General features: G+C 39.6%; 1 protein-coding gene across 2 annotated transcripts in view; it reads left to right on the forward strand.

Annotated features, from left to right (window-relative positions):
* Window positions 1-13,826, forward strand: part of LOC106566761 (IQ motif and SEC7 domain-containing protein 1) — a 234,785-nt gene that overhangs the window by 73,311 nt on the left and 147,648 nt on the right. The window lies entirely within an intron of this gene.

The raw sequence follows: 13,826 nt of genomic DNA on the forward strand, positions 1-13,826 counted from the left end.
ATTACGGGCCAGAAATATCCCCCAAACTCATACCAGGCTAATTTCCAAAATATGTAACAGCTGTGGTATATGGAAATGAGGGAGAGAGAGACCTGGGATATGGGTATCTGATATTTTAGATGGGAATAAATTGTGAAGATGTCATGAAGTGTGTGATTTATTTAAATGCCACAGGGTTCTATGAAGTCTTACAGAAGAGATGATGGTGAACATACTGGGTAAATTAGTATGTCAGATGACCCGTGACAACTGTGGTCTTTACCCCATGTTTGTTTCAGGAACACATTTAGGAGCTAATAGGTGAAGTGGGTTATGACAGACGTGATTGAAGTGTGAAAGGCTGGATTGGCAGCTCTGTTTATCATTTGTGCTTCTTCATCTCCCAGACTCATTAGCATAATTAGGCCCTAGTTACCAATCAGCTGACTGACGAGACAGCACAGTGCTCCAATATGCCCCCAACACATTGGTTATTTATTTGGACAATTTACTGATTTGTTATAGTTGGCTGCTATGTTAATTTAGCCCCCAGGTGGTTATTACATGAAATGTATTAACATTATTACGTGTTAATTACTACAGCTCAGCATTTTATTTGTGTGTGTGTGTGTGTGTGTGTGTGTGTGTGTGTGTATATATATATGGTTGAAAAACGAGTTTTAATGTGTGTGTGTGTGTGTGTGTGTGTATGTATGTATGTATGTATATACACTGCTCAAAAAAATAAAGGGAACACTTAAACAACACAATGTAACTCCAAGTCAATCACACTTCTGTGAAATCAAACTGTCCACTTAGGAAGCAACACTGATTGACAATACATTTCATATGCTGTTGTGAAAATGGAATAGACAACAGGTGGAAATTATAGGCAATTAGCAAGACACCCCCAATAAAGGAGTGGTTCTGCAGGTGGGGACCACAGACCACTTCTCAGTTCCTATGCTTCCTGGCTGATGTTTTGGTCACTTTTGAATGCTGGCGGTGCTTTCACTCTAGTGGTAGCATGAGACGGAGTCTACAACCCACACAAGTGGCTCAGGTAGTGCAGCTCATCCAGGATGGCACATCAATGCGAGCTGTGGCAAGAAGGTTTGCTGTGTCTGTCAGCGTAGTGTCCAGAGCATGGAGGCGCTACCAGGACAGGCCAGTACATCAGGAGACGTGGAGGAGGCCGTAGGAGGGCAACAACCCAGCAGCAGGACCGCTACCTCCGCCTTTGTGCAAGGAGGAGCAGGAGGAGCACTGCCAGAGCCCTGCAAAATGACCTCCAGCAGGCCATAAATGTGCATGTGTCTGCTCAAACGGTCAGAAACAGACTCCATGAGGGTGGTATGAGGGCCCGACGTCCACAGGTGGGGGTTGTGCTTACAGCCCAACACCGTGTAGGACGTTTGGCATTTGCCAGAGAACACCAAGATTGGCAAATTCGCCAATGTCGCCCTGTGCTCTTCACAGATGAAAGCAGGTTCACACTGAGCACGTGATAGACGTGACAGAGTCTGGAGACGCCGTGGAAAACGTTCTGCTGCCTGCAACATCCTCCAGCATGACCGGTTTGGCGATGGGTCAGTCATGGTGTGGGGTGGGATTTCTTTGGGGGGCCGCACAGCCCTCCATGTGCTCGCCAGAGGTAGCCTGACTGCCATTAGGTACCGAGATGAGATCCTCAGACCCCTTGTGAGACCATATGCTGGTGCGGTTGGCCCTAGGTTCCTCCTAATGCAAGACAATGCTAGACCTCATGTGGCTGGAGTGTGTCAGCAGTTCCTGCAAGAAGAGGGCATTGATGCTATGGACTGGCCTGTCCGTTCCCCAGACCTGAATCCAATTGAGCACATCTGGGACATCATGTCTCGCTCCATCCACCAACGCCACGTTGCACCACAGACTGTCCAGGAGTTGGCGGATGCTTTAGTCCAGGTCTGGGAGGAGATCCCTCAGAAGATCCCTCCGCCACCTCATCAGGAGCATGCCCAGGCGTTGTAGGGAGGTCATACAGGCCCGTGGAGGCCACACACACTACTGAGCCTCATTTTGACTTGTTTTAAGGACATTACATCAAAGTTGGATCAGCCTGTGGTTTTCCACATTAATTTTGAGTGTGACTCCAAATCCAGACCTCCATGGGTTGATAAATTGGATTTCCATAGATTATTTTTGTGTGATTTTGTTGTCAGCACATTCAACTATGTAAAGAAAAAAGTATTTAATAAGATTATTTCTTTCATTCAGATCTAGGATGTGTTGTTTAAGTGTTCCCTTTATATATACAGGAATTTTCCAAGCTGTTTAGAGGCACAGTCAACTTAGTGTATGTAAACTTCTGACCCACTGGAATTGTGATACAGTGAATTATAAGTGAAATAATCTGTCTGTAAACAATTGTTGAAAAATTACTTGTCATGCACAAAGTAGATGTCTTAACTGACTTGACAAAACTATAGTTTGTCAACAAGAAATTTGTGGAGTGGTTGAAACACTTAGGTTGGTGTTATTAAAACTAGTTTATGTAGACTTCTGACTTCAACTGGTTATATATATATATATATATATATATATATATATATATATATATATATATATATATATAGTAGGCCTTAATAATACATGCTTTAATGAAGGAGTGTGTCACACAAGTGTTCTCATCGAGCCAAAACTGTCTTTCCTCATGTCTGTTTCAGTTGTTTGTCTTCTGTGTTAACAATGTTTTCTGGTGCTTGGCCATGTCACTTCTGTTTTGGCTCTTCTTTATGTTTTGTGAGGTTGCCTTTGTCCTCCATGACTGAAAAAAGTTTTAGCACATGATAAAACTGAATAATTGTCCGGTACCACAACACAAAGGCACAGTTAGTCACACACAAGGTTAATGTAACAGATTAGTTTATGGGTCAAATTAAAAACTGCCATGCTATTGCAGTGCTTTTTACACAGTGTCACCGAAGGGATGTCAAACAATTTCTATTTATTTTATAATGATTCTCGTCGGTGACACGGTAGTCCTGTAGGAGGCCCATTTTAAAAAGAGTGAATTATCTTCATGCCTGTGTGTGTTTGTGTGTGTACTGGCACTATTGCTGTGTGTGTGGACGTTCAGTATTGGTGAAGAAGAGATGAAATATTAGTAGTGTGGGATTTCATATATGAGCTGCTGTTTCATCTCTTTTAGGATGCTGAATCATTATTTCATTTATTCATATTTGCCAGTATGCTAATGTTCAGCTGAAAAGCAGTACTGTATGTTTTTCTGTGAGTACTTTCAGTATTACACACAGGTTGCGATGCTGTTTTAAACTGGTTTTGATGTTGTTGTATTTTTCACACACATACAGAACATGTTGTAGAAACTGCTTAAGTTTAAATAGTTTTGTGCAGTTTAAACTGTTAAGTACAGGGGATGTTCGGAATTGTTGATGGTCCGACTTTGGCCTTAAGCGACGATGTTTAGATAAAGCAGTCAATTCTGTAACGGCTTGTCTGTTGTGTGGCGGAAAGAAGCGCAGGAAGCAGCGAACACTGTGTGGTAATTTTAATAAACCACAAGCACAAAATAAAAGGTTTCCCAACAACAGGGAAAATACACTCAGGGCAGGTGAGAAAACATTAAAAAAGGGAAAACAAAAAGGGAATCGGTGGTAGCTAATAGGCCGGTGACAACGACCGCCGAGCGCCACCCGAGCAGGAGGGGGCGCCACCGTCGGTAGGAATCGTGACAAATACCAAGGCAGCATTATAGACAAAGATTGTCTCCCTTATGGTGCTTGTAAAGCAAAATGGAACAATCTCTGAAGAGTAGCCGTCACATTCCAGGTGAACAACACTGTTAATATAAGAAACTCTAATAACACAAACATACCCCCAGGGAAGAACTTGTTCAGGTTTCTATTTTCTCTCTGTTTCTCTGCCTCTTTCTTTCTCTCTCATATACAAAACAAATCCTCTATTTCTGTTAGAACTGAGGCATGACCCTCTCTTCCTTTTGTGATTTCCAAGCAGTAGCCAAGATACTGTATGATAAGGCTATGTTTCAGGGCCCTGTATGGGTCCTATATCTGCCTGTATTTGGGTAGTAGGTCTATTTAATGGGGAGGTCTGTAGGACCAATTGCTTTGCTTGGTTTGTTGAATCTGCTGCTACTGTTGATGTTTAAAGTGGTGGGACCAACAAGGCATGCCAATTAACCTTGAAGAAGAAACTGCCTGGTCATGAACCTTCCCAATGTTAATTGTGCTCACGTGGCAATTTTTTTAGCATAAATGTTTTATTCACCGATCCAACATGTGAGGTACTACACCTGGATATACAGTTGTCAGCCTTTTTATCCCTGTCCAACTATTTGTACCAACCAAAATATTTTCTTTGATTACTGCACCTCATTATGTGATGGTAAAAATAGTCAACTTTGTCTTAAAAGTCTCTGAAAGTAAAGACAGTCCTGTCTTGTTCTAGTAGTTATTAGTTATTGGCCTTCCCTGTGGCTCAGTTGATAGAGCATGGTGCGTGCAATGCCAGGGTTGTGGGTTCGATTCCCACGGGGGCCAATACAAAAAAAAAAAAAAAAAATGCTAAATGACTAAAATGTAAATGTAAAATGTTATTATGATCAAAGACCCTTAAATCAATGACTCTGTCAGTGACTGCTTGTGCATCTGAATTAGTCCCTGTACTGAGCCCCATTAAGAGTTCCATTGCACTCTTTGGTCCTCAAATTATAATAAAGTTTTCACTCATGGAATCTCTAGACAGGAAAAGTCTTCATGTCTGATAAATGGGCTGACTCCCCAGCTGATTTCAACAGTCCCTCTAAATTCGCTCTCTCCTTAACTTCAACTCTCCTCTCCTTTCTTTCCCCCCTCTCTCCATTTTCTTTATCCCTCTCCTCTCCATTTTTCTCCTCTTCCTCTCTCTCCTCTGCCCTCTCCTCTGTACTGATCCCTCCTGACCACACTGGAATACTCCAGGGGAGAAAATCTCCATCCCATGACTAACACTTCCAATCCTGATTTGTGTTATTACACGTGTAGCTAGGACAACAGTGACTCATCCTCTATTGTGATCTGTGCTACATTAAAGCTCTTTCTTTGTTTTTTGTCAGAGGTTTGTCCCCCAAAAATACAAATTGCTAAAGTCTGTTCAAGTGTGCAATAAAAGCAGTGTTTTTACTGCCTGCTTGTTGAGACTTAGAGAGAAAGTGGAGCAGGGAGCCTGCCCAACGGGGACAGTGGATTGCAGCTTATTCTGTGACAGAGTAATTGCTCTATACGATTTATCAGCCAAGGGGATGAAATATTTAAAGGCATCTTGCTGCAGAGAAACTTGAAAGGGAAAAGCACACTACTGTGTATGTGTTGTGAACGATTGTAGTTACTCTCATCAATAGGAAAATAACCTAACTTAATTTATAGTGTTGTCACGATACTGATACCAGGTTTAGTATCACAATACTCAATACCATCAGGATACTCAATACCAAAACGATACCCAAAAGATACCACAGCAAAAAAAGAAGGCATATTAGCCAAAGTCACAGAATGGCACTTGATCCAGACAGATAAACTCAGCTAATGCTCTGTTCAATCGTTGGGCATCTTTTGAGTTCAATATCATTACATTATATATTTTTTGCCTTCAGAAAGTATTCACACCGCTTGACTTTTTACACATTTTGCTTTGTTACAGCTGGAATAAAAAATGTATGACATTTACATTTTGTGTCACTGGTCAACACTAGAGGTCGCCCGATTAATCGGAATGGCCGATTAATTAGGGCCGATTTCACGTTTTCATAACAATCGGAAATCTGTATTTTTGGAAGCCGATTTGGCCAAATTTTTTATTTTATTTTTTATTTTTTTACCTTTTATTTAACTAGGCAAGTCAGTTAAGAACACATTCTTATTTTCAATGACGGCCTAGGAACGGTGGGTTAACTGCCTTGTTCAGGGGCAGAACGACAGATTTTTTCCTTGTCAGCTCAGGGATTCAATCTCGCAACCTTATGGTTAACTAGTCCAACGCTCTAACCACCTGCTTTACATTGCACTCCACGAGGTTACGCGAATGCAGTAAGAAGCTAAGGTAAGTTGCTAGCTAGCATTAAACTTATCTTATAAAAAACAATCAATCAATCATAATTACTAGTTGATGGTTGATGATATTACTAGTTTATCTAGCCTGTCCTGCGTTGCATATAATCACTTAGGTACACGTTGCTCCAACCATAAACATCAATGCCTTTCTTAAAATCAATACACAAGTATATATTTTTAAACCTGCATATTTAGCTAAAAGAAATCCAGGTTAGCAGGCAATATTAACCAGGTGAAATTGTGTCATTTTGCGTTCATTGCACGCAGAGTCAGTGTATATGCAACAGTTTGGGTCGCCTGGCTCGTTGCGAACTAATTTGCCAGAATTGTACGTAATTATGACATAACATTGTGCAATGTAACAGGAATAACGTTTTGTTTTCGAGATGATAGTTTCCGGATTCGACCATATTAATGACCTAAGGCTCGTATTTCTGTGTGTTATTATGTTATAATTAAGTCTATGATTTGATAGAGCAGTCTGACTGAGCGATGGTAGGCAGCAGCAGGCTCGTAAACATTCATTCAAAATAGCACTTTCGTGCGTTTTGTCAGCAGCTCTTCGCAATGCTTCAAACATTGCGCTGTTTATGACTTCAAGCCTGTCAACTCCCGAGATTAGGCTGGTGTAACCGATGTGAAATGGCTCGCTAGTTAGCCGGGTGCGCGCTAATAGCGTTTCAAACATCACTCGCTCTGAGACTTGGGAGTGGTTGTTTCCCTTGCTCTACATGGGTAACGCTGCTTCGAGGGTGGCTGTTGTCGATGTGTTCCTGGTTCGAGCCCAGGTAGGAGCGAGGAGAGGGACGGAAGCTATACTGTTACACTGGCAAGACTAAAGTGCCTATAAGAACATCCCATAGTCAAAGGGTATATGAAATACAAATCGTATAGAGAGAAATTGTCCTATAATTCCTATAATATCTACAACCTAAAACATTTTACCTGGGAATATTGAAGACTCATGTTAAAAGGAACCACCAGCTTTCATATGTTCTCATGTTCTGAGCAAGGAACTTGAAAGTTAGCTTTTTTACATGGCAGATATTGCACTTTTACTTTCTTCTCCAACACTTTGTTTTTGCATTATTTAAACCAAATTGAACATGTTTCATTATTTATTTGATTCTAAATAGATTTTATTGATGTATTATATTAAGTTAAAATAAGTGTTCATTCAGTATTGTTGTAATTGTCATTATTACAAATAAGTCAATAAAATCGGCCGATTTAATCGGTATCGGCTTTTTTGGCCCTCCAATAATCGGTATCGGCGCTGAAAAAAATAAATCATAATCGGTCGACCTCTAGTCTACACACAGTACCCCATAATGTCAAAGTGAAATTATGTTTTTAGACATATTTACAAATTCATAAAAAATGAAAAGCTAAAATGTCTTGAAGTATTAAGTATTCAACCCCTTTGTTATGGAAAACCTAAATAAGTTCAGGAGCGAAAAAACAGGTCACATAATAAGTTGCATGGACTCACTCTGTGTGCAATAATTGGGTTTAACATGTTTTTTTAATGACTACATTATCTCTGTACCCCACACATACAATTATCTATAAGGTCCCTCAATCGAGCAGTGAATTTCAAACACAGATTCAACCACAATGACCAGGGAGGTTTTCCAACGCCTCACAAAGAAGGGCACCTAAAAAGCAGACATTGAATATCCCTTTGAATTTGGTAAAGTTATTATTACACTTTGTATGGTGTATCAATACACCCAGTCACTACAAAGATACAGGCGTCCTTCCTAACTCAGTTGACGAAGAAGAAGGAAACTGCTCAGGAATTTCACTGAGGCCATTTCACTGAGGCCAAGGCCTGTACAGAATAAAAACATTCCAAAACATGGATCTTGTTTGCAACAAGGTACTAAAGTAAAACTGCAAACAATGTGGCAAATAAATGAACTTTGTCCTGAATACAAAGCGTTATGTTTGGGGCAAACAAAACATATCACTGAGTACCACTCTTCATATTTTCAAGCATGGTGGGGGCTGCATCATGTTATGGGTATTCTTGTCATCGTCAAGGACTAGGGAGTTTTTTTAAAATAAAACGAAACGGAATAGAACTAAGCACAGACAAAATCCTAGAGGAAAATATGGCTGTCTGCTTTGCAACAGACACTGGGAGTCAAATTCACCTTTCAGCAGGACAATAACCTAAAACACAAAGCCACATATATACTGGATTGCTTACCAAGACAACATTGAATGTTCCTGAGTGGCCTAGTTACAGTTTTGACTTAAATGGGCTTGAAAATCTATGGCAAGGCATAAAAATGGCTGACGAGTAATGATCAACAACCAATTTGACTGAGCTTGAATAATGTGCTAAATGATTTAATATTGTGCAATCTTAAAGACTTACCCAGAAAGACTCACAGCTGTAATCACTGCCAAAAGTGATTCTAAAATGCATTGACTTAGGAGTGTGAATACTAATGGAAATGAGATATTACTGTTTTTCATTTTCAATACATTTGAAAAAAATTCTACAAATATTTTTTCACTTTGTCATTATGGTGTATTGTGTGTAGATTGGTGAGAGAGAAAAAATATATTTAATATATTTTTAATTCAGGCTGTAACACAAGAAAATGTGGAATAAGTCAAGAGGGCACTGAAGGCACTGTATGCATTAATGAATCAATTATACAAGCATACAATCACTTTGACTTTGTTTTTACCAATCAAACTACATAACGTAATGGTAATTAGAATGGGAAATCTCTTGATAAACTGGGTGAATCAAGATGTAGCTTGGCCTATCCACAATAGGGTAGTGAATTGTTGTTAGCTTTAACAGTCAGCTAACAAGGAAAGTTAGCCTACAAAACTGGAAGCTACCGGTATCATCTTCAATTGTAAAGTGTTCTAGCCTGTAAGGACATTGTTTTTGCAAACAGTAATTAACAGTTTCAAAATTTCTACATGCCGTGTCGCATTATTCAAGTGTGTTAACTCTGTGCAACTTCAGCATGAGTGGGGAGCTATCATGATGCAGCCCAGACTAGAGGTCGACCGATTAATCGGAATGGCCGATTAATTAGGGCCGATTTCAAGTTTTCATAACAATCGGTAATCGGGATTTTTGGCCACCGATTTGCCTATTTATTTATTTTTCTTTTTTTCTTCTTTTTTTTTTACACCTTTATTTAACTAGGCAAGTCAGATTAAGAACACATTCTTATTTTCATTGACGGCCTAGGAACGGGGGTTAACTGCCTTGTTCAGGGGGGATTCGTTTTTGCAACCTTCCGGTTACTAGTCCAACGCTCTAACCACCTGCCTTACATTGCACTCCACGAGGAGCCTGCATGGCAGGCTGACTACCTGTTACGCGAGGGCAGCAAGAAGCCAAGGTAAGTTGCTAGCTAGCATTAAACTTAACTTATAAAAAACTATCAATCTTAACATAATCACTAGTTAACTACACATGGTTGATGATATTACTAGTTTATCTAACGTGTCCTGCGTTGCATATAATCGATGCGGTGCCTGTTAATTTCTCATCGGATCACAGCCTACTTCGACAAACGGGTGATGATTTAACAAGCGCATTTGCGAAAAAAAGCACTGTCGTTGCACCAATGTACCTAACCATAAACATCAATGCCTTTCTTTAAAATCAATACACAAGTATATATTTTAAAACCTGCATATTTAGTTAATATTGCCTGCTAACATGAATTTGTGTCACTTCTCTTGCGTTCCGTGCAAGCAGTCAGGGTATATACAGCAGGTCCGGCCGCCTGACTCATTACGAACTGTGTGAAGTCCATTTATTCCTAACAAAGGCCGTAATTAATTTGCCAGAATTTTACATAATTATTACATAACATTGAAGGTTGTGCAATGTAACCGGAATATTTAGACTTAAGGATGCCACCCGTTAGATAATATACGGAACGGTTCCGTATTTCACTGAAATAATAAATGTTTAGTTTTTGAAATGATAGTTTCCGGATTCCACCATATTAATGACCAAAGGCTCGTATTTCTGTGTGTTATTATGTTATAATTAAGTCTATGATTTGATATTTGATAGAGCAGTCTGACTGAGCGATGGTAGGCAGCAGCAGGCTCATAAGCATTCATTCAAACAGCACCTTTGTGCGTTTTGCCAGCAGCTCTTCGCAATTCTTCAAGCATTGCACTGTTTATGACTTCAAGCCTATCAACCCCCGAGATTAGGCTGGTGTAGCCCATGTGAAATGGCTAGCTAGTTAGCGGGTGCGCGCTAATAGTGTTTCAAACGTCACTCGCTCTGAGACTTGGGAGTGGTTGTTCCCCTTGCTCTGCATGGGTAACGCTGCTTCGAGGGTGGCTGTTGTCGATGTGTTCCTGGTTCGAGCCCAGGTAGGAGCGAGGAGAGGGACGGAAGCTATACTGTTACACTGGCAATACTAAAGTGCCTATAAGGACATCCAATAGTCAAAGGTATATGAAATACAAATCGTATTGAGAGAAATTGTCCTTTAATTCCTATAATAACTACAACCTAAAACTTCTTACCTGGGAATATTGAAGACTCATGTTAAAAGGAACCACCAGCTTTCATATGTTCTCATGTTCTGAGCAAGGAACTTAAACGTTAGCTTTTTTACATGGCAGATATTGCACTTTTACTTTCTTCTCCAACACTTTGTTTTTGCATTATTTAAACCAAATTGAACATGTTTCATTATTTATTTGAGGCTAAATTGATAGTATTTATGTATTATATTAAGTTCAAATAAGTGTTCATTCAGTATTGTTGTAATTGTCATTATTACAAATAAATAAATAAAATCGTCCGATTAATCGGTATCGGCCTTTTTTGGGTCGAAAGTAACAGAAATCTAGTACCGAACCATTTTTTAAATGTTCAAGCATCGGAAAAGAACTGAAGTTTCAATATACCATGCAACACTATCATTTATCACTAAGCCATTAAAGCGTAGGTAGCATAAATTTAACCACATGTAACCTATGGATTTGCATTATTATTTGCATCAAAAGTCCCAATGCAAAGTTACACCTCACTTTTACATTTTTCAAGATATTAAATAAATAAAAAATGCCCGAAGTCATGTCGGGAAATGTTTTCACAGGATGTGATGTAATATGTAGGAAATTAATCTAAATAATTTGCACTCATGACCTCTGGTTTCAATTACATTTTGAGCCAATTTTCAAGCAAATACTTGTTACAAATCAACTTCCAAGGCTGCTAGCCAACTAGCCTATTAACGTTAGCCCTACCAGCCTACTAACGTTATGTTAAAAGTGAATGAGTCAGCCAGTTGCTATCAGCTACATTAAAGTAAACAAAAGTTTTAGAAATACATAACGCTATCTAACCAGTTAACTGCATATAACAAACATTCTTTATCTTAGCCAGCAAGCTAGCCAGCCAGCTAACATTAGTTATTTAGCCAACAAGCTATTAGCCTAGCCTAGCCAACCACCACAAACATAACTAGCACAACACCGGCGAGGGAGAGTGAGGGAAATCCAATAGCCATATAAGCAAAAAAAAATCAAAAATAGATAGATTACAGATATCAGTCAGCTAGCCGCTAGCACTAAGCCAAGTTGGAGAAGTTACAAAACTCTCATAGCCTACTTCACAGAGAACATACCGAAAACAGACAAGGTACTACACAATTAGAGCAAGCAGGTATGATTTTCTAGTTCATTTTTTGACCCACGGCAAGAAGGCACCAGCCTGCCATGCTAACGGGTTCCCACTACATAACACAGCCACAAAGTCTGAAGAGCATGAATCAAATCACATTTTATTGGTCATATGCACATGGTTAGCAGATGTTAATGCAAGTGTAGCGAAATGCTTGTGCTTCTAGTTCTGACAGTGCAGTATCAGTATCTAACAAGTAATCTAACAAATTCACAACTACCTTATACACACAAATGTAAAGGGATGAATAAGGATATGTACATATAAATATATGGATGAGAATGCAGCATGGCCGCACGTGCCCCATCTGTTCATTGTTTACATCACACTGCCTCGTGATTAGTGGATTGTAGCTTGCCACCGCCAGCACTTGGTCTGAAATGTAATTACATGCTAGCTAACGTTAGCTAGCTTGGGCTAGCTCCTGAGCTAGCATACGAACTCGGTAGCGCAGAGTAGATTCTCCATATGATGTTGAGAAATAGTTGTGGGTAGTTTAGAAGATTTCCAGAAATAAATGAATAAAAACGTAATAACCCCAAAACATAAATATGTTTGTACTTGTAGATAACCAGATTGTGACTACAGCTAAGTTACTAAGTCTTTGACCACACTGTGTTGTTACATTGGTGAGTAAAAACTCATGCTTTCTACCCTATAAGCATGTGGACAGAGAGCATGCTTTAAAGGGAAATAAAAATAAAAAATGTCAACTTCATATTCATAATTTCCAGCACCACCCCAGGATTTAGCTTCTCTCTCCCTCAGCCTGCAGAGCTCAGGGCTGCCTGGTCTGGCTCAGGATATACTGTAGGCTCAGTCTCCCTCCCTCCCTCTCTCTCTGTAATTCTATGCATCTCTCTACCCCGTTCTGCCACATCTGGTCTCTTGGCCCTACCCAGAGGAGGACAGCTCCTGCTCAGCCCAGACCAAGCTCTTCTCCTGTCCTGGCACCCCAATGGTTGAACCTGCGTACTCCTGAAGCTAGGACAGCAGAGTCCCTGCCCATCTTCCGAAAACATCTGAATCCCTACCTCTTTAAACACTATTTTAAATAATCCCACAGCACCCCCTTCTCGCACCCCCTCCCCACCTCCCAAAAAACAACAATTAAACAAAAAAACTAAAAATCCCCCTTTCGAGCTCTGACTTTGCTGATAGCTACTTTATTGTGAAAAATGTTCTTACGATGATTGGGATATGTGGCTGTCCCACCTAGCTATCTTAAGATGAATGCACTGTATCAGAGCGTTTGCTAAATGACTAAAATGTAAAAATGTCTCCCTCTTGCTCTCTCTCCCTCCCTCATTATGCTCTTTCTCTATTTCACTCAGTTTAATCATAATATCTGTTGTAATATTTTGCCTGGCTTTTCAGGAGGATGAAATTGAAATTATAACCAGCTTTGTAGTGCTTGTTTTAGAAAATGAAATACTTTTTGAATGAGGTTTCATTTTAAATTAACCAAAAATGTTATGTTGTAATCTGGATAAAGGCAATTTATGAACAGCGGGTAAGCCATAATCTGCTGGAGAACCAGTTTGGGTTTAAGTGTAACTTTCGTATGACTGAAGCTTTCAGTGAGAGATTTTAATAATGTTTGCCACCCAAACTCATATTCATTATATAATTAATCATGTTTTATTTTGCCTGGCTTGCCATTCCAAATAAAGTAAAATATTTTTTTCTCATGTAATTAGAAAAACGAGTCGTCTGGAGTAGGCAGCAATATAAGTAAACTGTGATATGACTAAGGAGTTAATCAGTGTAATTTTACCATAAATAGACAGTTATTTATCTCACCATGGTTGCAAGATCTTGTCTATTTTTGCCAAATTTCTATTGAAAGTATGTCATGTCCTGACCAGCAGAGGGTGTATTTCTTAGTCTTGGTCAGGATGTGGCAGGTGGTTTGTGTTTGTTAAATGTTGTGTTGGTGATTGGGACTTCCAATTGAAGGCAGGTGTGTATAGTTGCCTTTGATTGGAAGTCCTATATAGGTGTGTGTGTTTCTTTGGGGTTGTGGGGAATTGATTTTG

This window comes from Salmo salar, chromosome ssa13, assembly GCF_905237065.1.
Source record: "Salmo salar chromosome ssa13, Ssal_v3.1, whole genome shotgun sequence".
NCBI classification, from domain to species: Eukaryota; Metazoa; Chordata; class Actinopteri; order Salmoniformes; family Salmonidae; genus Salmo; species Salmo salar.